We start from the raw sequence: 24499 nt of genomic DNA on the forward strand, positions 1-24499 counted from the left end.
ATCACGGACCGGGATGTTAAGGTCCTCAAACACAAGAGAATCCCTCTTGTTCGAGTTCGTTGGAACTCCCAGCGTGGCCCGGAGTATACATGGGAACGCGAAGACCAGATGAAAGAAAAGTACCCCCAGCTATTCGGAACCAATGTATCCACTTCTGAGACTGAAGCTACTACTACTGAATTTCGGGACGAAATTCCAAATCAACGGGGGGATGATGTGACACCCCAGGAAAACCAGTGAACGATACCTAGCTTCCTCAGTAAGTGCGTACCAAATTTCGGGACGAAATTTCTTTTAAGTTGGGGATAATGTGACAACTCGAGTGTTTGACTTTCACTTTCGCATTTATTGCGCGTTGACTTTGACTTTGACTGTTTAGTTGTTGGATTGTGGACTTGAATTATACGAGTTGTGTGTTAATAGAATATATTGTCGTTTTGCCTATATGTTACTATTTGTGGTGATAGAAAATAATATTAGAATTGTTATTATTATAATATTAACTTTAACCTAGCCCTCGAAGGATGACATGTAGTTCGAAGGATTCGAAGGACCACGAAGGATAACCTTCGACCCCGAAACATATCCTTCGAGCACGAAACATATCCTTCGATATGTTTCGGCCCAGTCCTTCCAATGGGCTTGGCCCATTTCTGTAATACGTATAAGTACGTATCAACATGTACCGGCTGTCATTTTCTATCATATTCCCAACCCTAGAGCTCTCCAAACTGTGACGGCAAGCTAGTAACCACAGGAGACCCTTGCGACCAAACCCTCATTTCGGACGTGATTAATTACTTGTGAGTGCATAACCTAGCATACCGAGCAAACCAAGGTGAGTTCACACTCCTACTAAGGCATGGGATTCCCGGGTTGTGGGAATGGGTTAAAGGTTGTTATTGAAAGGAACGTACATATGCTTTACTAGACTGTCACCTATCATGTCCTCGGATGTCAGGACGGTTACGTAGGTTGGGATAACACCTACGGGTTCACATGCCATTCTATCCTCGGTTACGAAGGATACGCACGTAAAACCTACGTGTACGCATTACTTACTTCTATCCTCAGGTTACGAAGGATACGTGCGTAAAACCTACGCACACTTTATACACACTTCTGTTCTCGGACGAAGAACAGGGATAATAATACGAACAGTCTAGTGGTCACTTAACATGGGAAGCCCCCACCAGCACAACTTACTATCGGCCCTGTAGAGCCACCTGTTATTTACTGTTACACATTTACTTACTGTGAACTCGCTCAACTAGTTTGTTGACCATTCTGTTACATGCCTTGCAGATCGTTAGGTACTTGGAGCTTGCACTGGAGAAGCGGGTCGTTGTGGACAAGGATTCGTGGTTTCTATGCTGAACTATTATAACATTTGAACTATTTACTATTGTTGGATTATTACTATGCTTCCGCTACACTTTAAAACAATAACATGTTTTGAACACCTTTGGTATTGAACGGATGGTTTTCTTTTATCTTACTTAATACTATATGCATGTTCAATATGATTGGTGGCTTGATCCTGGTCAGTCACGCTCCCAAGCGGTGATACTCCGCAGGTGGATTTTGGGGGTGTGACAGCTAGCACATGGTCCCCCACTTTTAAAATTTCAGGAAGCATAGTATTGAGGAAGAGATGTTCGATCGAACTGTGTTTGGTAAACATTACTCTTCGGATCATGAGATACTACTCTTCAACACTTAATCGTTTTCACAACTCGTTCGTAGTAGGGAATGCCAGCCGATCGAACAGACTGTTCGATCGAGTGACATTCAGTTGAGGACTAACTCTGAAGTTCCTAGCCGATCGAGTGAGCTAGCCGATCGAGTGAGCTAGCCGATCGAATGAACCGTTCGATCGATTGACTTAAAAGGTAGGAACACATCAGTGTTCTCAAATGCTGCAACAGAAACTTCAAAAGTTCAAATCCTCAAACACAAACACAAACACACCAGAGGAAGAAACAATCCACTCGAATGGCCCAGCCGATCGAGCCTACCGGCCGATCGAACAGGACTGTCCAACCGGACATACCAGCCGACCGAACAGCCCGTTCGGTCGAACCTGTCGTTCGATCAACCAGCCCATTCGATCCATCCACACTTGTTTACTTTTCTGCGTTACTTATCGTTATGCTATCGAACTATTCAGGCTAATCTTACTCTCAGCGCTCCCTTCAATCCACAATCAATCACTGTGAGTATACTCGATCCCTTTTTGCCTTTAGCAGTTTTGGGTGTTACATACGTTACCTATCAAATCACAATCAAACACAAACTATTTGAACGCTAACCATTTGCATGTGCTACTTGACTAAATGAATGCTGTTTATTATGTTTACACGTGGAGTGCTATCTACCTGCCTTAGCAACATAGTACTATAGTTTGGACTCAGCACCCGTTCACACGGGGGTTGTTAAGGACAATTACTTGCATGGATTACGGTGGTAATCATGTATTGCGAACCGTCTCGGACGGTCAACCCGCAGTCGTTGGTATCGATGGTCCCATGTCGATAATTAACATGCATCGTTTTCCTCTGTGTACGTGCCTGGTTATGCGTAAACTATTCGAACTCTATATGCTATTATTAAACTTGTGTGCTCACCTTTACATTTTATGTATTGACTTTATTTTAACGTATGTGACAGGTGCTTAAGTTTCTAGGATGCTTAGGCGCGTGGTGATGAAATCGAGGCTAGGGAGTCTAGAAATAATAAACAATTGTCTGTAATAATAATTGAATCTAAGTTGTCGGAACGGAATTTATTTGCCTAGTTGCTTTCTATGATAACTTGTTTATTTATTTGGGATACGGTATGGGACGTATCATTTAACTGAATTTGTAATAATAGTTGTTGTGGGAACTTCTGGACAATCTGTTTCGCTCAGAGCCGCGCCCCGATGATTCCGCCATCGGTTGGGGTGTGACAGATTGGTATCAGAGCCATAACTATAGGGAATTAGGCAGACACGACCTAGTCCGGGTCGCTGTCTTAGAGACCTAGACTATAGTTAGGAACCATCAGGCCCAGTTTATGTGCCTTATTCTGCAATTCTTCACTATCACTGCACTCAAATTTTCAACTAAAGTCAGGCGATTCAGTCAGGAATAGGTGTGAAAACCGCAAACTCCCGACCAAATTTCCTGACTTATGGGAATTTTACTCCTTCATCTCGACATTTTTGCCAATAAACGAGGAGAATTATACCAAAACAGGTGTGAAACCCCCATTTTGATGAAATTTCTCCTCGATTTTAGCTAAAATAAGGAAGAGATTGCTAAGCCAAGGGGTGAAACCCTAACCTTGGCAGTTTGTTCTGGACATTATTCCTTTCACCAAGACCTCGACGGACTCCAACGACCTGAACTCACAAGTATGACCTAGGAAGCGCGTGTGGAATGCCCAAGAATCGAGGCAGAAGCACGACCTCTAGAGTCGAAAGTGATGACAAGTCCACTGTGAATTGTCGAGTTGCCTTGGGTAGTCGATGTCTAGTAGCCGCAGACAATCTATCACTCGGTCTTTATATGTTTCGATTTTGAGAACCGCCACCGCGTACTTTGATGACTCGTTGATTTTATGTGCTATTGTGTGCTTTATCTGTTTATGTGTTTATATTTTTGGACATTATTCGATTTTGCTACCACTTCGATCAACACACATGACTCGCATTTGCTGTTCTATCTTAAATCGACACCCAGTTATCGCAAATCTAGACGGTATCATACTATGTTATGCTATACGACTAAGTTAGACTATACTATACTATGCTATTCGATACGATATTCGAACGACACGTGAACTTTGAAGGATAGGTTTCTGTTTTCTGACTACTTCAGTGATTAAGTGCCTAGGTATTTACGTGTTCCGTGTTCTGTGTTCTATGTGCTTACGTGCTTCTCTGCTTCTGTGATTCTGTGCTTTGTGTACTTCTGTGTTCTATGATTTTGTGTATTGGTGATTATGTGCCTATATGTTGCGAAATATGTGATTCGACGTGATTCTAAGCTTTAGTAGTCTAGACGTGTGAAGAGAGATTCGATTTCGTTGTGTTGAGTCTCGTGACGATGTCTAATGCAGACCATGTCGTCGTCTGGATCCCGACACCGTTTGACTCGCCAAGAAAAGAGGGACCGACGCCTCGCTGCGATCATCTCCAAAACCGTGGCGAAAGCTGTGAGTGAGGTGTATGAAAACGCTAGCAAGTCGTCAGAAGAATCCCGAGCTGAAATCCCTAAGGAATCGAGCAAGGCTGCTTTCAGCTTCAAGCAGTTCAAAGCATGCGGACCAAAAGAGTTCACTGGCGAAGATGGTCCTACAGCCATGTTTCACTGGTTCGACTCGGTCGAAGTCACTCTGCGCCAGAGCGGATGTCCTAAACATCTCCGCACTCTCAATGCTACAGGCGTCTTCCAGTCCCGTGCTCTAGACTGGTGGACGGCCGAACGAAACAAGCGCGGAAATGATGCAGCTTACGGGCTAACATGGAAGGAGTTGAAGGCAATTATGATCGAAGAATTCTGCCCTCCTCATGAACGCAAAAAGCTGGAGGACGAATTCTGGGGAATCAAGCAGAAGGATGGAGACAACGCTGCTCTCACTGCTCGCTTCAAGCAGCTTAGCATCATCTGTCCTGATCAAGTCAAGACCTCAGATCAAGCCATCAAGAAGTACATTCGAGCCCTACCCGACTGTGTAGCCGACTTTGTTCACGCCGCCAAGCCAGCAACGATCGAAGAAACCTACCTGCTAGCCGCTGAGATTAATGATAAGCGGGTAAAGTCTGGTTTCTGGGATAAGCAACCCAAGTCTCTGCACCAAGCCACTGCAACACCCACCGACTCACCTGCTCAATCCTCCAAGTCATCAAGAAGGAAGAAGAAGAACAACAGCAGCTCCAGCAACAAGAACTGTGCTATAACGACCACTGCTGCTCCTCTACAAGCTGTACCAGCTCAGCAGCAACAGCACCAGCGCTCAGCTCCAGTGATCAATGCACCGCCAGCAAAACGTGCATACACAGGCCCTCACCCACTCTGCCCGACGTGTTCGTATCATCATCCATTGGTCTAGCTTGTCGTTTTTGCGCTCACTGCAACCTGTACGGTCATTTCACTGCGAACTGTCGCTATGGTCCTCGTCAAGCCCCATCTCAAGCCACTGTCAACCAAGCTCTACTCCCTGCCCCTCAAGGCCAACAAGCAGCTCAAGCACCAGCAGCCAATGCTCGAGTCTGCTTTGCATGTGGTGACCCTAACCACTTTGCAAACAGGTTCCCGAACAGGGTAGTTAAGCAAGAGCCCCAGCAGCAACAGCAACAACAGCAACCTCAGCAACAGCAGAAAGCAGCCCATGCCCGAACCTTCAATATCAATGCCCGTCAGGCTCAGGCGGATAACAACGTGATTAATGGTACGTTCCTTGTGAATGGTATTTATGCATCATGTTTGTTTGATACTGGAGCCGATAACTGCTTTGTGTCATTTGAATTCAAGAAGCTCCTTAGTCGTAAGCGCTCATATCTATCCTCGTCATTCGAAGTCGAAGTCTCTACGGGAAGAACTATTGCCGTTAACTCTGTACTCCGTGATTGTACTCTTGAGCTCAACAATCACACCTTCCCAATCGACCTTATTCCAATGCAACTCGGAAGCTTTGATGTCATAATAGGCATTGACTTTCTTCGCGAAAACCATGCCGAAGTTGTATGCTTCGAGAAGATGATTCGATTCTCACTCGCGAATGGTGATTTATTGTGTGTGTACGGTGAAACAGCGTCAAAAGGTCTCAAGCTTATGTCGTGTATTCAAGCCAGCAAGTATCTCCGCAAGGAATACCGAGCCTTCTTGGCCAACATTGTAGTAGCGGAGAAGGGAAAGAAAAAGAAAGCTGAAGTCAAGGATGTTCCAGTGGTTCATGAATTTCCTCAGGTGTTCCCTGATGATCTTCCCGGACTACCACCAAGTCGTGATATCGACTTCTGCATCGACCTCATTCCTGGAGCTAACCTCGAAAAAGGCTTTATTCGCCCAAGCACCTCTCCTTGGGGCGCGCCAGTCCTTTTTGTCAAAAAGAAGGATGGATCGTTCCGGATGTGCATCGACTATCGGGAATTGAATAAGCTAACCATTAAGAACCGATACCCCTTGCCTCGAATCGACGATTTATTTGATCAGCTACAAGGTGCAGCATGCTTCTCTAAGATCGACCTGCGTTCAGGATATCATCAGCTACGGATTCAAGAGGAAGACAATCCTAAAACCGCTTTTCGAACCCGTTATGGCCATTACGAATTTGTAGTCATGCCCTTTGGTCTAACCAATGCACCCGCGGTTTTTATGGACCTGATGAATCGCGTGTGTAAGCCTTATCTTGACCGTTTCGTCATCGTGTTCATCGACGATGTCTTGATTTATTCCAAATCGAAAGCCGAACACGCGCAACATCTACGTTTGGTTCTCGAGTTACTCCAAGGGAACCAACTCTATGCCAAATTCTCCAAGTGCGAATTCTGGTTGGAAGAGGTTTAGTTTCTGGGTCACATTGTGAATTGTCGGGGTATCCATGTCGATCCTGCGAAGATTGAAGCTGCCAAAAGCTGGATTACGCCTAAGAACCCGTCAGAAGTTCGTTCTTTTCTCGGACTAGCGGGATATTATCGACGATTCATCGAAGGATTCTCTAAGATCGTTGTGCCGCTTACCGCTCTTACTCATAAGGACAAGCCTTTTGTGTGGGGAAACGCACAAGAGACTGCCTTTCATACTCTCAAACATATGTTGTGCAATGCACCGATTCTTACGCTGCCCGACGGAAGCGACAACTTCATTGTCTACTGTGATGCTTCTAACCTTGGTCTCGGTTGTGTCCTCATGCAGCGAGACAAGGTTATAGCCTACGCATCTCGTCAGCTCAAGATCCACGAGAAGAACTATACAACCCATGACCTCGAGCTAGGCGCGGTTGTCTTTGCATTGAAGATTTGGCGACACTACCTGTATGGCACTAAGTGTACAATCTACACTGATCACAGGAGTTTACAACACATCTTTAATCAGAGAGAGCTTAATATGCGTCAACGCCGATGGGTAGAACTTCTCAACGATTACGACTATGAGATTCGTTATCACCCAGGCAAGGCGAATGTGGTTGCCAACGCGCTCAGCAGAAAGAGTTACGTGCTCAGTACCCGAAACATCCAAGCCCAGCACAACCTCGAAACCCTTATTCGCGAAGCTCAACATGCTTGCTTTAACGAGCGTACATTGAAGAAAGAGAGGATCTATCACGATGGATCTCAGTTAGTAAGCAAATCCGATGGGATATTCTATTATCTAGACCGAATTTGGATCCCTAAGCGGACTGATTTGCGAAAGATGTACCAGACAAGATGTACCAGGATCTTCATTATAAGTACTGGTGGCCGGGTATGAAAAGGGATATCGCTCTTTACGTTGGAAGTTGTTTAACTTGTGCAAGAGTCAAGGCTGAACATCAAAGACCTTCTGGCTTACTCGAACAACCGTCGATACCCATATGGAAGTGGGAGAGTATAGCTATGGATTTCATAACGAAACTCCCGCCCACACCATCAGGTCACGACAGTATTTGGGTCATAGTCGATCGTCTAACGAAATCAGCCCACTTTTTGCCAATACGGGAAGACTACAAGGTGGAGCGACTAGCCCAAATCTACACCGACGAGATCATTCGTAATCATGGTACGCCTCGTGACATCATTTCAGATTGTGACGCTCGGTTCACTTCGCGATTGTGGGAAACGTTTCAAGCGGCCCTTGGTACGTCGCTTAATTTGAGTACTGCATTCCATCCTCAAACCGACGGACAGACTGAAAGAACTATCCGTACCCTTGAAGACATGCTCCGAGCGTGTGTTATAGATTTTGGTGGTAGTTGGAACAAATACCTGCCGTTGGTCGAATTCTCGTACAATAATAGCTATTATGCCAGCATTCAAATGGCACCTTTCGAGGCTTTGTATGGTAGAAGATGTCGATCGCCTATTGTGTGGCACGAGATCGGTGACTTGCAACTAACCGGTCCCGAGATTCTACAAGAAACGACTGACAAAATCCACCAGATTAGAGACAACTTGGTAAAAGCTCGGAACAGACAGAAAAGTTACGCCGATAAAAGACGCAAGCCCCTTGAATTTGAAGTTGGTGACTACGTACTCCTAAAGGTATCACCTTGGAAGGGTGTAGTCCGATTCGGCAAGAAAGGGAAACTAGCGCCTCGATATGTTGGGCCTTTTAGGATTCTGGAAAGGATCGAAAAAGTCGCCTACAGACTCGAATTACCGGAGGAACTCAGTAACGTCCACCCGACTTTCCACGTCTCTAACCTCCGAAAATGCCTTGCTGATCATGATCTAATCGTACCACTCGACGATCTTCAGGTCAACGAAACATTACACTTCGTGGAAAAGCCCGTCGAAATCATGGATCGCCAAACCAAGCAACTCAGGCGCTCTCGCATCCCGATCGTGAAGGTCCGATGACGAGGCGTGGAGTTCACTTGGGAACTCGAAAGCGACATGAAGGCCAAGTACCCGCAGTTGTTTAAATAAATAGATCTGAAGCATCAAATAGGTAAATCGCGGCGTTGTGTAGCCTTCGAGCCTAATTTTGGGACGAAATTCCCTAAACAAGGGGAGGCTGTAACACCCCGTGTTTTTGAATGTCAAAGTCAAAGTCAAAGACCAAGTCAACTTTGAATTTCTTTGACTGTAGAAAGTCTATTTTATGTTTTAGTTGTATTATGTGGAGTAAGTGTTGTATCAGCAAGAATCGAAGTAATCGAATGTGTTTTAACGCGAACCGATCTACGACTGTGAATAGTAGGAAGTAACAATGCGATAAAGTTAACTAATCAGCAATCAAACCGATCTAACAATCATCGAACTCGAGACTCGAATTATGCGAATTGTGGTATTGTTATGCGTGTGTGTGTGCCTTATGTGTTACTTGTGCATGTTTACTTTATGTTTGGTGCGTTATTCAAGCAAATCAATCGAAAATCGAATCGAAACTCGAAAGGCAATCGAACTCAATCGAAACCGACATCAAAACGGGACTTATAGAAGATTGTATGTTAGATATAGTGGTTGGGATCAAAAGTAATTTGACTAGGAACCCTATCGTATTTGTATCAGCGTCTATCAAAATCGAAACGTCGAAAATCGTCGCAAAATACTCAAAGTGTGTCGCGGATCGAACAGGAGGCATCCTGATCGAACAGGCCAGCCGATCGGCTAGCATCTTGCCAGCCGATCGAGCAGCCCACTCGATCGGAGCTCCTGGCCGATCGGCTGCCACTTTCCCTTTTTGGAAGCCTATAAATAGGGTTGTCCTTGTCTTCATTTCCACTTTTGGAAAGTTCTGACCGGCCAGCTCCTATTCTTCACCTTTTCTCAGATTTCTCTCAATCCCGATAAGTTTTCACTCTAATTCTTGTACGTTTTTTATCATTACTTGATTCTACACCTTTCTATCTTTCAAAACTTAAATTCTAACCGTGAAATCACCAAGATCTAGGTGTTCTTGGATGATGTCATCATGGTGTTCTTGAAGAACATCATGTTTTGGCCTCATTCAACTATGAATGGCTTAGATCTAACCGATTTCCACATAAACAAGTTAAGATCTATCAAAGATCTAAAGATCCACTAGTTGTGAAGGATTGAAGGAAGGAATCCCAACTTTCTTTCAACTCTTTTACACTCAATGCCTTCAACCGATAGAAACGGAGCTTGAACCGGCTAACTAATCATTCAAACAGTTAAAAGGTTCAGGATTCGAGTTCTATGAACAAGGTTCATCGATTTTGGGTTAAACTCTAAGCCGACGTTCCGAACCGCTCAACGGACGGATTTGGGTGATTCCTGTCCGAGCCGGAGAGACAAGTAAGGACGAAGGTGTCATAGTTCAACTCATTATCAAACTACCTCGATATAATGACAAATGATCAAACACCCAAGTGTTAGATGAAAGGCCGACCAGGTCAGACTTGCTTGCTGGCCGAACGGCTAGGCTGTTCGAACAGCCCAGCCGATCGGACATGCCAGCCGATCGACCGGGCCAGCCGATTGGCTAGCACATGGAAAGGTAGGAACACATCAGTGTTCTCAAATGCTGCAACGGAAACTTCAAAAGTTCAAATCCTCAAACACAAACACACCAGAGGAAGAAACAATCCACTCGAATGGCCCAGCCGATCGAGCCTACCGGCCGATCGAACAGGACTGTCCAACCGGACATACCAGCCGATCGAACAGCCCGTTCGATCGAACCTGCCGTTCGATCGACCAGCCCATTCGATCCATCCACACGTGTTTACTTTTCTGCGTTACTTATCGTTATGCTATCGAACTATTCAGGCTAATCTTACTCTCAGCGCTCCCTTCAATCCACAATCAATCACTGTGAGTATACTCGATCCCTTTTTGCTTTTAGCACTTTTGGGTGTTACATACGTTACCTATCAAATCACAATCAAACACAAACTATTTGAACGCTAACCATTTGCATGTGCTACTTGACTAAATGAATGCTGTTTATTATGTTTACACGTGGAGTGCTATCTACCTGCCTTAGCAACATAGTACTATAGTTTGGACTCAGCACCCGTTCACACGGGGGTTGTTAAGGACAATTACTTGCATGGATTACGGTGGTAATCATGTATTGCAAACCGTCTCGGACAGTCAACCCGCAGTCGTTGGTATCGATGGTCCCATGTCGATAATTAACATGCATCGTTTTCCTCTGTGTACGTGCCTAGTTATGCGTAAACTATTCGAACTCTATATGCTATTATTAAACTTGTGTGCTCACCTTTACATTTTATGTATTGACTTTATTTTAACGTATGTGACAGGTGCTTAAGTTTCTAGGATGCTTAGGCGCGTGGTGATGAAATCGAGGCTAGGGAGTCTAGAAATAATAAACAATTGTCTGTAATAATAATTGAATCTAAGTTGTCGGAACGGAATTTATTTGCCTAGTTGCTTTCTATGATAACTTGTTTATTTATTTGGGATACGGTATGGGACGTATCATTTAACTGAATTTGTAATAATAGTTGTTGTGGGAACTTCTGGACAATCTGTTTCGCTTAGTGACGCGCCCCGATGATTCCACCATCAGTTGGGGTGTGACAGATTTGATTGTAGCCTTCCTTTGTTAGATTGGTGTTTCCAATTTTGCCTGCCACGAGACTCTCGTACGATTCTAACACAGAAGCTAAGAACACCATTTGCTGTTTTGCGGATTCTTCACTGAAATTTTGAGCATTCTTTAAATCTACAGCAATGTTGCATTGAAACAGATTCTTTGAAGCAGATTGATTTGAAGTATTTGACCCTGAACCACCATGATAGCCACTGCTAGGAGTTTCTTGATTCACTGTGTTTAAACTCTCTCCAGAAAATGCTGTTTTTGGAGACACAGTCTTCGGTATCATACCACCTCTGTAATACAGCTCCACATTCTGTTAGTATGATGTGTTGTTGACTTTATTGGTTTTTCTGATCTCCAATTCATGGCTTTCTAGTCTTTCGATAAGCAGATCCACTGTCAAATCTTCTGACTTGATTGTGTTTTTCAGCATCAATGCAAAGTATTGCCAGTCCATCTCATCTGGTAACGAATCAAACAGTTTATCAACCAGGTCTTCCTGAGAGTACACGATTCCATGCCTAGCGAGTTCCATCTTCAGATGTCCAAATCTCTCAATCATCTTCGAAACAGACTCGTTCTTTAAACAACCAAACAAATCAAATTCTTTTCTTAACAACTTCTTTTTGTTCTTAACTATATCAGCACTACCCACACATTTTCTTTCTAGAGCTTCCCATAAACCCTTAGATGTTTTCTCATGTTCAAGTAGTGAAATAATGTCTTCTCTGACTGACTGATGTAACAATGTGATCATTTTGTATTCAGCTACAACATTTTTTACATCTCTTTCTGTGAACTCTTCTTCGGTTAATAACTTTCCTCCTTCTTTTGCTGGTTCTTTATATTCCTGTTTTAATTTTAACCAACTTTCAGGTGCAAAAGCTTTTACCCAACCCTCAAACCGATTTTTCCACCAGTTATAATCCTCAACTTTCATTAATTTCGGTGGTTTCTGTAGGTTTCCATACATATTGTCATATTTCATATTATCTGAAATCTCTTTCGAATAATCTCTTGTTTCGGATCTTCTTTCGGATGATTCTGAAGTAAAAGCATTGTAAAACGTGTTGTAAAATTCTTCACCGCTGCTCGACATCTTCAAATTGTGTCTTGAATTTGCACTTTGTGTATCTTGAATCACCTTGAATCACCTGCAAATGAAACACACAAACGATCAGTTTAAACTGATAATAACACTCAATAAAATGTGAAATAACTCTTGATTGAACGTGAAATGACAAGTATTGATGCTGTCCGATCGAATGGGGATGCTGTCCGTTCGGTTGGGGTTGCTGTCCGAACGAGTGACTTTTGTTGTCTGATCGGATAGTGATGTTGTCCGATCGGCTAACTATGCTTTGAATAAAGTAGCAGTTCGTTCGACCCTCTGTTCGATCGAGTGACACTGAATTGACAAATGAATATGTTGGCCGGTCGGTTAGCTTTATGGCTTGATCAAATGACTTTGAATCGGTTTACAACCCATACGACCCACTGTTCGATCGGCTAGCTTGCTTTGATGCTGTCCGATCGATTGGCGCTACACGACAAATATGTTGTCCGATCGGCTGGACTATGCTTTGAATAGAATGGGCTGTCCAATCGAACAACGCTTCAATCAATGGCACAAGATGACAAAATGCATGGTCGAACGGGTAGAGTTATAACTTTTTGATTTCAACGATGATCTTTGATATTCAAAACAATATCACATGCAATATATGGAAATTTGTAATCACAGCCGACATATATGATATAGTCACATGCAAACAAACAAATCATATGCTTATGCAATTAATGGCTGACAACACTCAATAGCTTCATATGCACACAAATCACTTTATTCTCATGCAAATATAAATGGCCGACAAGGATAAAAATTACATGCACACAAACTGAATTTTATTGGACCGATGCGAATGAACCATGTGAACTTATCTTGACTAATTTGATAATAGACTCAATCTAATTGGACCTCTAAAAATTTTGCAGACACAATTTCAATTTCAACTATACATCACATGATATACATTTAATGAATTATAAAGTGTGAGGTGAACACTGTCCGATAGGGTGGACGCTGTTCGATCGGTCGAGATGTGGGTCGATCGAACGTGATGTGGGTCGATCGGACGGGATTAAGGCTTGTTCGATCGGACGGGATGTGGGTCGATCAAACGGGATGTGGGTCGATCGGACGGGATTAAGGCTTGTTCGATCAAACGGGATGTGGGTCAATCGAACGGGATGTTGATCAATCGGGTAAGATGCTAGCCGATCGGACAGGGTGTCGGTCGATCGGCTGGCATGTCAACAAAGTCAACTGCGTTAAAGAGTATGGTGCAGTGGATCGGACAGGTGTCCGATCGGTTGGGACGTTGTTCGAGTGAATATCAGTCAAAGTACCCGCAAACTGTCAATATCACTTAATCACATGCACACACAACAATCAATTAATTTCTAAATGGCCGACAAGAATCAGTTTTAATATGACTTTTAATGAAATTACATGTGCAATCAATTCAAAGATAGCCAACAAATCGACAATTACACTTGCACATATTAATGACTGACATATCCTTTAACAACTTTTGATAGTGTATTCACATGCAACCTGAATCTATTATGTTTCAATTGGACCTCAAAGACTTAGTGGACTGACATCATTTCTCATGCAGGTTGACAATTTATAAGCAATTAATTAACAATGGCCGACATCCTATTACTCTTCATGTGCAATCAGAACGAAAAAAAATCAAATATATGCTGACACCTAAATTCCTATTGGACCGCACACTACTACAAAACAGATTTTTAGACGGGGTGATATGGGTTTTAAGACGGTGTTTTCAACACCGTCTTAAAGTACACCGGTTTAAAATCAAGTCTTATTAGACGGTGTTCCATTTTAACACCGGCTTAAAGTTGATGAACACCGTCTTTTAATATCTCAAATATTAATTAAAACAAATATTTTGAACACCGTCTTGTCTTATAAACAAACATTTGCTGAAAAAAAAAGGTTTTCCAGAAATACATCAAGCTTACCAATGGAACATTTTCAAATCAAATCAAATCAAAATTCCATTTTACTTCTATATCCAACTTTCTCCAATACATACCAAACTATTGATGTATACATATATACACATAAACGTTAACTAGTTCAAATTTTTGTTTAAGTCAAACATAAAACAACCAATTAAATGAAACCTTTGATGGTAACATACTTGGGATCAGTCTGGACCAAGAGATGGAAAATCTAAAAGCTTCCAAACTTGCGTCTGCCATAAGTTCAATGTCTTCCTGCATATTTTAAATAAGTCAGACTCGAGCAAAATATATTAAGTTGGGATGCACTCTAGTAAACTATCAGTTATTCAAACTTATTGCATTATGCTATTCCACATTATCAGAACAATACCATATAAGCCCTATTGCATTATGCTATACTCATGATCAAAACGGTTAAAAATTCGAACAAGTCGTTTAGGCCCGCGAGTCTAAACGAGCCCAAATATATAGGGTCGAGCCGAGCTGAGTTTGACCTTCATAAAAGTACGACGAGCCGAGCTCGAGACTAGCTCGGGCTCGGCCCGGCTCGTTTACACCTCTTACAGAAATGAATTATACGAATTCATGATATTTAGCCACTTACAAAACTGACACCTCTTACATAAATGAGTTAAGTGTGTTTGTAACAAAATAACGAGTCATGTGATAGATATGTAATGGAAAGATGCTTGTTTCTCTAATTGAAATAAGTATATTTCATAAACTGAAGTCAACAACCTAAGGGATTCAACTTACCTAGAAAAATCATCAATTGCACTATAAAAGTGCTCTTTAATGCTTTCCACTATATTAAAGATATTCACAATCTGCACAATTTTAACTGCTAATGTAAGGTGTAATGCAAATAATCAACCACTAATAACATATAAATGCTGATGTGGAACCACACCTTGGCCTGCTCAATATTTCCCCTTTGCTTGATATCATGCAAAAATTCTTCATCTGGAACGATTATATACTAATACCTACAATAGAACAAACTCTAGTAAATTTAATACATGTTATAAATGAACGAGTAAAATGTCATTTTCATCCCTGAGGTTTGGCCAGTTTTGCGACTTTCGCCCAAAGGTTTGTTTTTCCGTATCTAGATTCAAAAGGTTTGAAATCTTGCCATTTTCATCCGGCTCGTTAACTCCATCCATTTTTCTCCGTTAAGTCAGGGGTACTTTCGCCTTATTGTTAACTTAAAGGGCAATTCGGTATTTTTCATTTTATGTACAAGCCGTTAAAATAGCCCTGACTGAATCCGCTAGACTGAATTGCCCTTTAAGTTAACAAAAAAGACAGAAATACATGTGACTTAATGGAGAAAAATGGATGGAGTTAACGAGCCAGATGAAAATGGCAAGATTTCAAACCTTTTGAACCCAAATACGAAAAAACAAACCTTTGGACGAAAGTCGAAAACTGACCAAACCCCAGGGACGAAAATGGCATTTTACTCTAGATAAAATGATTTTATGCGTTTTGGAATATTTAGTGTACAAATGCAACTTATAAGATGACTTTCACCAATGCCTCATAATTCTTATTAGGACACTTTTAATGTATAAAGGGAGTATAATGAAGTATGAAGCAATCACAATGTACCCTTTCAAGCTCTGTAGCAGCTTCCTCAAATTGGCAATAGCAGGCTCCAAGTGATCCTAATAAGATTCATAGTTACAAAAGCAGCTAGATTAAAATAAATAAATAAATAAATAAACAAAATGATTATAATTTATGATAAGATTCAAAGTACCTTGTATGAAGATAAAAAACTAGCAACCACATTTACAGTGTATGCTTCATGGTTCTGCATTCTGCAATTGATCACTTAAACATGCAAGAATAAATTATAATCATAAAGTTTGTCACATGATAAATCTAAAACAGTTAAAAATGTCACTATTAGAAAATACACATTTCTTGACGCACATTGTGTGTCATAAAAACAGTAATTATGACACGCAAAAGCGTGTCGTTGATTGAGGAGTCATAAAATTAACATGACATGCATTTGTGTGTCATGTTTTTATGACACATTTATGACACACATTTAAGCAGTTTCTAGCAACCTGTTTCATGCAAGTCTTTTAAAGAAAACAAAAGTCATTTATAAATTATAGCCCATATATAAGCAAAAATTAATTAATTAAACAAAACACTTCAAATGCTACTATAGAAAAGGAAATTATACCAGCTCACCATGACATGTAAAAAATGGGTCGGGTCGGGCCAGCCCATGTTGGAATGATGGTTGTTACATGGTAGAGTTAAGGTAGGCGTAAAGACAAAGCCCGTCAGCATAGTGATGTGTGTCGCTAGCAGCACATGAAGATCAACTATTATTTCATCTTTATTGGCTTCAGCATTGCAAAGAATCATGCTAGAAGCACCAGCACGTGCAGCCACTATGCCCTTGTCAAGCCGACCCATATTGCCTCACCTTAAGCACAGCAAAATCTTCCCTTCAACCTTCTTCGGGACAAGCGCACCTTGAGCACAAAGCGTCCTAAACACATACATATAAACATACACAATCAATATTAATATACAAAACCACGAGCAACCATAGTTATTAAAGGCGTGAGGCGCACTCAGGGCGATTTGTTGGGCCTGGGGCTTTATTTTCGCCAAGGCGCGTCTAGGCGCTCGCATTAATAACTATGACCTGTAGCATAGTTATTAAAGGCGCGAGGCGCACTCAGGGCGATTTGTTGGGCCCGAGGCTTTATTTGCGCCTAGGCACGCCTGGGCGCTTGCTTTAATAACTATGCGAGCAACTAAGAAAATTTAAAAAAAAAGGAAAAAAAACATACATACTTATCATTGATGCGTTTTCAGCTTGAGCATTAGCTACAGTAATTAGAGGATAAAATCTAGAATGTGATAAAGGGTTGGACATTCTTAATCCCTGTTATTATATGACACAACAAAGGAACTAATAATTAAAGCTAGATGTTTATATCTCAAAAGGAAAACAAGCTAACTGGTAAACTATTAGAGTATGTATGTAAATGTTTTAACCTTAAGTTAAACAAAACCACGGTTTCATAACTCAATCACAAAAACAATAAATTCCCAACAAATCTACAAAAATCAATGACGAATCTAGGTCAAAAGGGGAAAATTTACCGAGATAAAGGGGGCTGATTCTGAGGCCGGGATAAAGATCGAGAACGATGACACCCATGGCTGCCCTCGCACCTTCTACAGGGTCTCTACAACATAATAATATCTGGATAATAACAAACCTATTTCAAACACTACTATGCTTTCAAAGATTTCAAATCCCCAATAATCTTGAATACACATATATATATTATAGATATAAAACCAGATATACACACAATCCAACAAGATACATAAAAAGAAGGTTAGGGTTTTCATCACCTCTTCAAATGTGTTTAGGGACCGTGATGTTTGATTAGGGTTTAGGGTTCGTCGATTAGGGCTGGAACCATGTAAGGTTGAGCAGGCGGCGAGCAGATGGTGGAGAGGAGAGGTGAGGTCCTTGGGAGATGAGAGGAAGTTTTTGGGCTTTAATTTTTTTTTCTTTTTGTTAGAATGAGTATATAAGACGGTGTTCAAAAACACCATCTAAAGGTTGCATATATAAGCATAAGACGGTGTTCGAAGGGAACACCGTCTAAAGCGTGAGGAATTGATTTTAAGCCGGGGTTTAAGCATAAGACGGGGTTATATGAAATTTTGTTGAATATTTTAATTGGATTGGCACAACGGCCATGTGAGGAGTTGATTTTAAGACGGGGTTATTATTATAACACCGTCTAAAAAAGATCTTGAACACCGTCTTATGCTTGATATTGTAGTAGTGGCAACAATCACTCACATGCACAATATGGATTTTTATGACAACAGTTAATAACAATCATATGCACACCACCGTCTACAATCTATTACTTTGACTGACAAAAATCAGAGTTGACTTTAATGAAGTGAATAAGCTGTACGCTGTCCGATTGGGTGAACGCTGAACGATCGGTTGGTGCTGTCCGATCGGCTGGTGCTGACCGATCGGTTGGTGCTGTCCGATCGGCTTGCAAGTCAACAGGTCAACTTACTTAAAATGAATTGAAAAAGTAATACAATGGAACGAACAGCTGTCCGTTCGGTCAAGTGTTTCAACATTTTCACAACTTTTTCGGACCAAAAATCTTAGATTTCTCCCAAACGGCTTGGAATTTTGACCATAAAATTTGTAGGGTTATAGGTCAGCTAATTTCGCACAACATATCAAAAAATCAGCCAATTTGAACCGTAAAAACCCTGTCAATTTTGCAAAATTCAGTGTAAAACGTGAAGAACAAGAAAATATGAAGAATTTGACAAATCTGGATGATTTTGGCTCTGAATCTGATCAAATCTTGTATGAATCTGTGCGTTTGATCTTCGTAACCGAGAACCTGCTCTGATACCACTATTTACGACCGGCTTCGACTCCGAAACGATTGCGAACCGACCGTGCAACATGCGGAATCCGTGCACGGACGAGACCGAAACACATGAAACGTAATACAAATGTGATTCTATTGAATATACGACAAGTACAAGCACCACGAATCACCTTGAGCAATAGTTTCTCTCTCTAGACTCACTCTCTCTTTCTCTCTCTAAGCACCAAAAGTTCTAAAACTAAACCCTAAGGCTCCTATTTATAGGCACAAGGCATAAGGGATTTCCCCTTATTTACAAGATTGCCACCTTGCCCTTTTTCCTAAATATTACATCATAAAGTCTAGTTTACTTCTATTTCGGCTACGGTTTTGATTGACGGAGGCGATAGACATTACTGCACTAACAAATACTCTTTCATGTAAATCATGAACATCTACATGAGCAAGTTCAAGCTTTCTCTCTCGATATGCAGTAGAAGGATACAATATAAAGAACTGATTAGTGTCAAAAGAGACTCTTGGATTTCCTCTTGGAGTCTCTATGGTGACGCTTGAGGTATGTGGATGAACAGATGATGTTGATTCCTGAATAACGGGCATGATTGTTGATGTAAAGGCACCAACAACTAGTCTCAGATCTTTCTTGCTTCTTATGTGATGAACTAGTGGGCCTGCACGGTTACCCATCTCATTAAATGCAATATTCGATGGAAGCCCTAGAAACGGTTCCCTATCTCTCTTGCTTCTTCATTCTCTCTTGATTTCCTGGAAGATCTTTAAGTTTTTCTTGACTGTGCTTCAACTTTTTTCCCAGAAAACCTTCCGAAATCCATAAATTCTTCAAGTTTCTCATAAAACTCCCAAAATCCTTCAATTAATATGTCTACTCCTCGTATGTTGAAGAGCCTGAGAAGAAGAAAGGTGAGAAGGCCTCACTTGCAACTGTTGCACACACTCTATTGAAACGCCCATTTCTTATAAGGTAAAAAACGAGGATTTTAGATGCAACGAATTTTGAAAGCTAACTAAAGTTTTCTTTTTATACAATACTTAAAGTCACAAAAGTTTACCAAGTTTGACGAACCGAATGTTAAAACATAGCTGTACCAACAAGTTAACTTTACTTACAATTCAAAACAACTTTTAAACTAAATTTTCAACCCAAAAGTTTTGTCTCGGTCGCATAACTTAGCTCGGAAGCGTGTTGAGGGCGAAAGGTGCAAGTGTGTTCGTTCCAAGCATCGCGAATCCTTCTAAAGTGAAGCTTTACCTAAATCACAACAACAAGATTTATTATCACATACATGAAACATGATACACTAACTTTTAGTAAACATGGTAACCATCCAATTATATCATTCGCGTACTGACGTATGTGCGGGTGTGTGTGATTTTTAGATATATTTTAACTCTTTTTACTCGCGAATCAAGTTTTAAATTTATAAAATACAATATAATTCTATCACTCTACACACATGTTAGGCCAAGTGCACCCATCGCGGACGTAGTATAGTGATGGCAAGATACCGAGATCGTCCAAGGACACAAGAGCTTTTAATACCGGCTTATTGTTAATGTCTAATCTAACCAAATTTTGATGAAATAGTTTTGAAAGTTATAAAATGATAAACTAAAAAACAAAAATAAAATATAAGGAAAAACAAATAGACAATAATGAATCAGTTGGTTCCAACTCCTCTTTTATGTATCTTTTAATGACTCCGCACTTTGGACATTTTAAGAGATTATCTTTAAGTTATAGTAGTAGGCCCCCTTCCAGGCAGCGTTACCCTCAACCTATTGGTCTGAGTCAGCAGGGATAGAGTCCCGCAAGGTCGGATTATTGAAAGATAATTAAGTAAGTTATTAATGCAAAAAGTGGTAGGCCCCCTTCCAGGCAACATTACCCTCAACTCATTGGTCTGAGTCAGCAAAGATACAGTCCCGCAGGGTCGGTTTAAAGTTTTAATAGTAGTTTATAGATAAGTGATGTGTGTGAAGTGTTATATATATTAGGTATATATTTTAAGTCCTTTTTACACTTTTTAGCCAAGTTTTAAATTTATAATCTAACACTAAACACACATATGGGCAAGTGCACCCATAGTGGACGTAGTATAGTGTTGGTAAGATACCGAGGTCGTCCAAGGACACAAGAGCTTTTAGTACCGGTTTATCCTCAACGTCTAATCAAATAAAAAATGTTAGAAAAAAGGTTTTAAACTAAGAAAATAAAACTAACTAAAATGCTGAAAAATAAAATAAAAATAAAAACAGATAGACAAGATGAACCACTTGGATCCGACTCGTGTATAGTGTAACCTTTGATTATTTTCGTACTTTTGCACTTGTTTAAGAGATTATCTTAGTTATTGTAGTAGGCCCCTCTTTTGAAGGCAACGTTACCCTCAACCCAGTAGTTTGAGTCAGCAAGTATACAATCCTAAAGGGTCGGATTATTGAAAGATAATTAATTAAGTTATTAATGCATAATGTGGTAGGCCCCTCTTTTGAAGGCAACGTTACCCTCGGCTAAGTAGTCTGAGTCAGCAGGGATACAATCCTAAGTAGCCGGGTTAAAGTTTTAATAGTAGTTTAACTTATGAGGGGATCAAAGAGTTTGGACCCCCGCCATGCAATACCTTTGGGTATTGAAGGAGGTCCTACTAAATTTGACCCAGGTCCTTTGCAGGATCTATACACTGAACAATGGCAAGTGATGTGCGTGAAGTGTGTTATATTTTAGATGTATATTTAAGCCCTTTTTACACTTTTAGCCAAGTTTTAAATTTATAAAACACGATATTCACTAACACTAAACACACATATGGGCAAGTGCACCCATCGTGGACGTAGTATAGTGTTGGTAAGATACCGAGGTCGTCCAAGGACACAAGAGCTTTTAATACCGGTTTATCCTCAACGTCTAATCAAATAAAAAAAAGTGAGAAAAATGTTTTAAACTAAGAAAAATAAAAACTAACTAAATGCTGAAAAATAAAATAAAATAAAAACAGATAGACAAGATGAATCACTTGGATCCGACACGTGTGTTAGTATAACCTTTGATTATTTTCGCACTTTTGCACTTGTTTAAGAGATTATCTTAGTTATTGTAGTAGGCCCCTCTTTTGAAGGCGACGTTACCCTCAACCCAGTAGTTTGAGTCAGCAAGGATACAATCCTAAAGGGTCAGATTATTGAAAGATAATGAATTAAGTTATTAATGCAAATTGTGGTAGGCCCCGCTTTCGGCGGTGACGTTACCCTCGGCTAAGTAGTCTGAGTCAGCAGGGATACAGTCCTAAATAGTCGGGTTATAGTATTAATAGTAGTTAACTTATGAGGGGGTCAAAGAGTTTGGATCCCCGCCATCCAATACCTATGGGCATTGAAGGAGATCCTACTAAATTTGACCCAGGTCCCAAGCTGGACCTCTAAACGCTGAACAAGGGCAAGACCCTTACCAAACCGTTCCCTTAACCCCCGACCAGGTAGCCAACATACCTCCATATAGACCGTGGAGATATGAATGGTGAAAATCTTTTATTTTATATAGACAGTAAAATAACGCCAAGACACCACGGACAAACGATAAGGAAAGATCACCTTCAACATAAGTAACTAGTTATTAAAGTCATTAATACAAAACCAAATAAAAAGTGCAAAAGATTAAAAATAAAAAGTATTATACTAAACATTTGTCTTCACCAAGTGATGTAAGAGACTTAGGCAAACATGGCCTTGATTGTCAAGAACTCTTACGATCAATCTTGGATCCCGAGACGACTCACACACTCTACGATGGACAATGGATGATGGTGGTGGATGATGGTGTTATGGTGGTGGTGGGTGGTGGATGGAGTGTGAGAGAGGTGGTGTGCCAAGGGATGAGATGGAATGAAACCAAGCACCCCTATTTATAGGCTGAACAGAAGGCTGGGCACGGCCCCGTGTCCGCTGGACACGCCCCCGTGCCCGTCTGACACTCTCTCTCTTCATTAATTGTAATTCGCAATTACAATTAATGCGCCTGCTGTACTTTCACCACGCCCCCGTGCCCGCTGGACACGGCCCCGTGGTGGGCAATGGAAGCTTCTACTAGTTTGTCTTTTCTGCTGCTTCTTGGGCACGGCCCCGTGTCCGCTGGACACGGGGCGTGTTCAGTCTTCTGTTTTCTCTTCTTTGCCTTGGGGGGTGCCGTTGAGGGCCCGGGCAGTCTACTTTTATTCCTTTTCTTGTATTTATGCTAGAATTAGTTGTCTTTTTGCTTCTTTTGTGATTTTGAGCTCATTTCATCCTGAAAATACAAAAGAAAGACAAAAACACTCTTTTTCCAACATTAGTACTTAAAAAGGGTTAGTTTTATGCCTTAATTGATGTGATTTATATGTTGCATTTTACACACATCAAATACCCCCACACTTGAACTTTTGCTTGTCCTCAAGCAAAACTCTTTAAATGTGGCTTACACTCCCAAATGGAATAGGTAGAAGAGAAAGTTTTTAGCTTGTCCTAGAGTGTCGGGAATCCAAGGTCCTTGTAAGTTTTATTTTTATTTATTTACAATCCTATTCGTTATGATTTATTTTGAACGTTTCATAAGATAAATTACTTATTCGGGCATAGCATGCTTTATTAAAATTCCATTTATATACAAGTTCACATAGCTCACGGGGGATCACTCAACACTCGGCCGAAGGTGTAGATTTTTTTTAGTGAATCACTCGTGAGCGGCATGGAACTTACGCCTTCCATAGGCTTGCCAAGCAATCAATCCTCCTCCTTTTTAACTTTTTACCTTTGTAAATATCAAGAGGACTTTTGGGGTGAAGGGTTAGGCTTGGGTTAAAGGTGGTCGGTTGGGTTAGTTAGAAAAAAAAAGCGAAAATCGTAAAAAGCGTCGGTTTCCGTGACATACCTTGTTTTTAGTGACTTTTTATTTTGAAGTATTTCTCCAAACAAGCTTTTATATAGCTTTTGTTTGTTTTTGACTTCATCATTGTTTTTTTTTTTTCATCACATAAAAAGGCGAGTTTACGAAAAACCGAGCTTGTTACTAAAATAAAGGGTGAAAAATAAAAAGGGTTTTTTGGTGGGTAAAAAGGGTTTTGGGGTAATGAAATGAAAGTTTTAGGCTCAAAGGGGCTATCTAGGGGGATTTTGGGTAGGTGGTAAAAAAATGAAAAATAATGGTTTAGAAAGAAAAATATGGTTAGTCCTAATGCCTCCATCACTTACTTACTTGGGTTTAAGTTGGTAAGGACCGGGAATGTATCGTCGTGGCAAGTTCTAGAGTTGTAAGAACCAAGTGGCTATTCACACAAGAAATGAAAAATGAGCATTTAGTCTAAATATGTATATTTTTGTGCTCAATAAAGGCTCAAAACTCACTTTTGTGGGAATGGGTTTTTAATGTGATCAAGTATATATAATCGAATTTTTAACTAGAATTGTTATGCCGTTTCGTAATTTTCTTATGTTGGTTCTTTGTTATCACGACGCTATCGGTTGTAAATTTGTAAAAATATAACCTTTTTAGAACTTATTATTCCCAACTTAAACTAAGACAAGTAAATGATAAAAAAAATGAAAAAGTTTTTGAAAAAATTTGGGGTGTTTAGCGGTTCCAATAGAGTTTTGTGTAAGGCTTGTATTTAGGATTTGCAAAATTCAAGGTTTTAGCATCCCCCCACACTTAAATTACACATTGTCCTCAATGTGTCCAAAAATAAGGTTTTTGGTTGATTAGAATGTGTAAAAGTAGGTTAAAAAGCAAAGATTTATGTTACTGGC

General features: G+C 40.7%; 1 long non-coding RNA gene across 10 annotated transcripts; it reads right to left on the bottom strand.

Annotated features, from left to right (window-relative positions):
• Positions 1 to 12151: 12151 nt before the first annotated feature.
• On the bottom strand, positions 12152 to 17840 carry LOC110881396. Of its 10 annotated transcripts, none has more exons than XR_004865431.1 (8): positions 17421 to 17840; positions 16483 to 16797; positions 16045 to 16118; positions 15894 to 15949; positions 15190 to 15265; positions 15036 to 15106; positions 14456 to 14531; positions 12152 to 12376 (listed from the first exon to the last, which is right to left on the bottom strand). It is a non-coding gene; the product is annotated as an uncharacterized LOC110881396 (long non-coding RNA). The 10 variants fall into 10 exon arrangements; XR_004865396.1 differs by lacking the exon at positions 12152 to 12376 and having other exon boundaries at positions 14292 to 14531; positions 17421 to 17506; positions 17679 to 17840; XR_004865412.1 differs by lacking the exon at positions 12152 to 12376 and having other exon boundaries at positions 14292 to 14531; positions 17421 to 17523; positions 17679 to 17839.
• Positions 17841 to 24499: the final 6659 nt, after the last annotated feature.

Source organism: Helianthus annuus, chromosome 1 (assembly GCF_002127325.2).
Source record: "Helianthus annuus cultivar XRQ/B chromosome 1, HanXRQr2.0-SUNRISE, whole genome shotgun sequence".
Taxonomy (NCBI): Eukaryota; Viridiplantae; Streptophyta; class Magnoliopsida; order Asterales; family Asteraceae; genus Helianthus; species Helianthus annuus.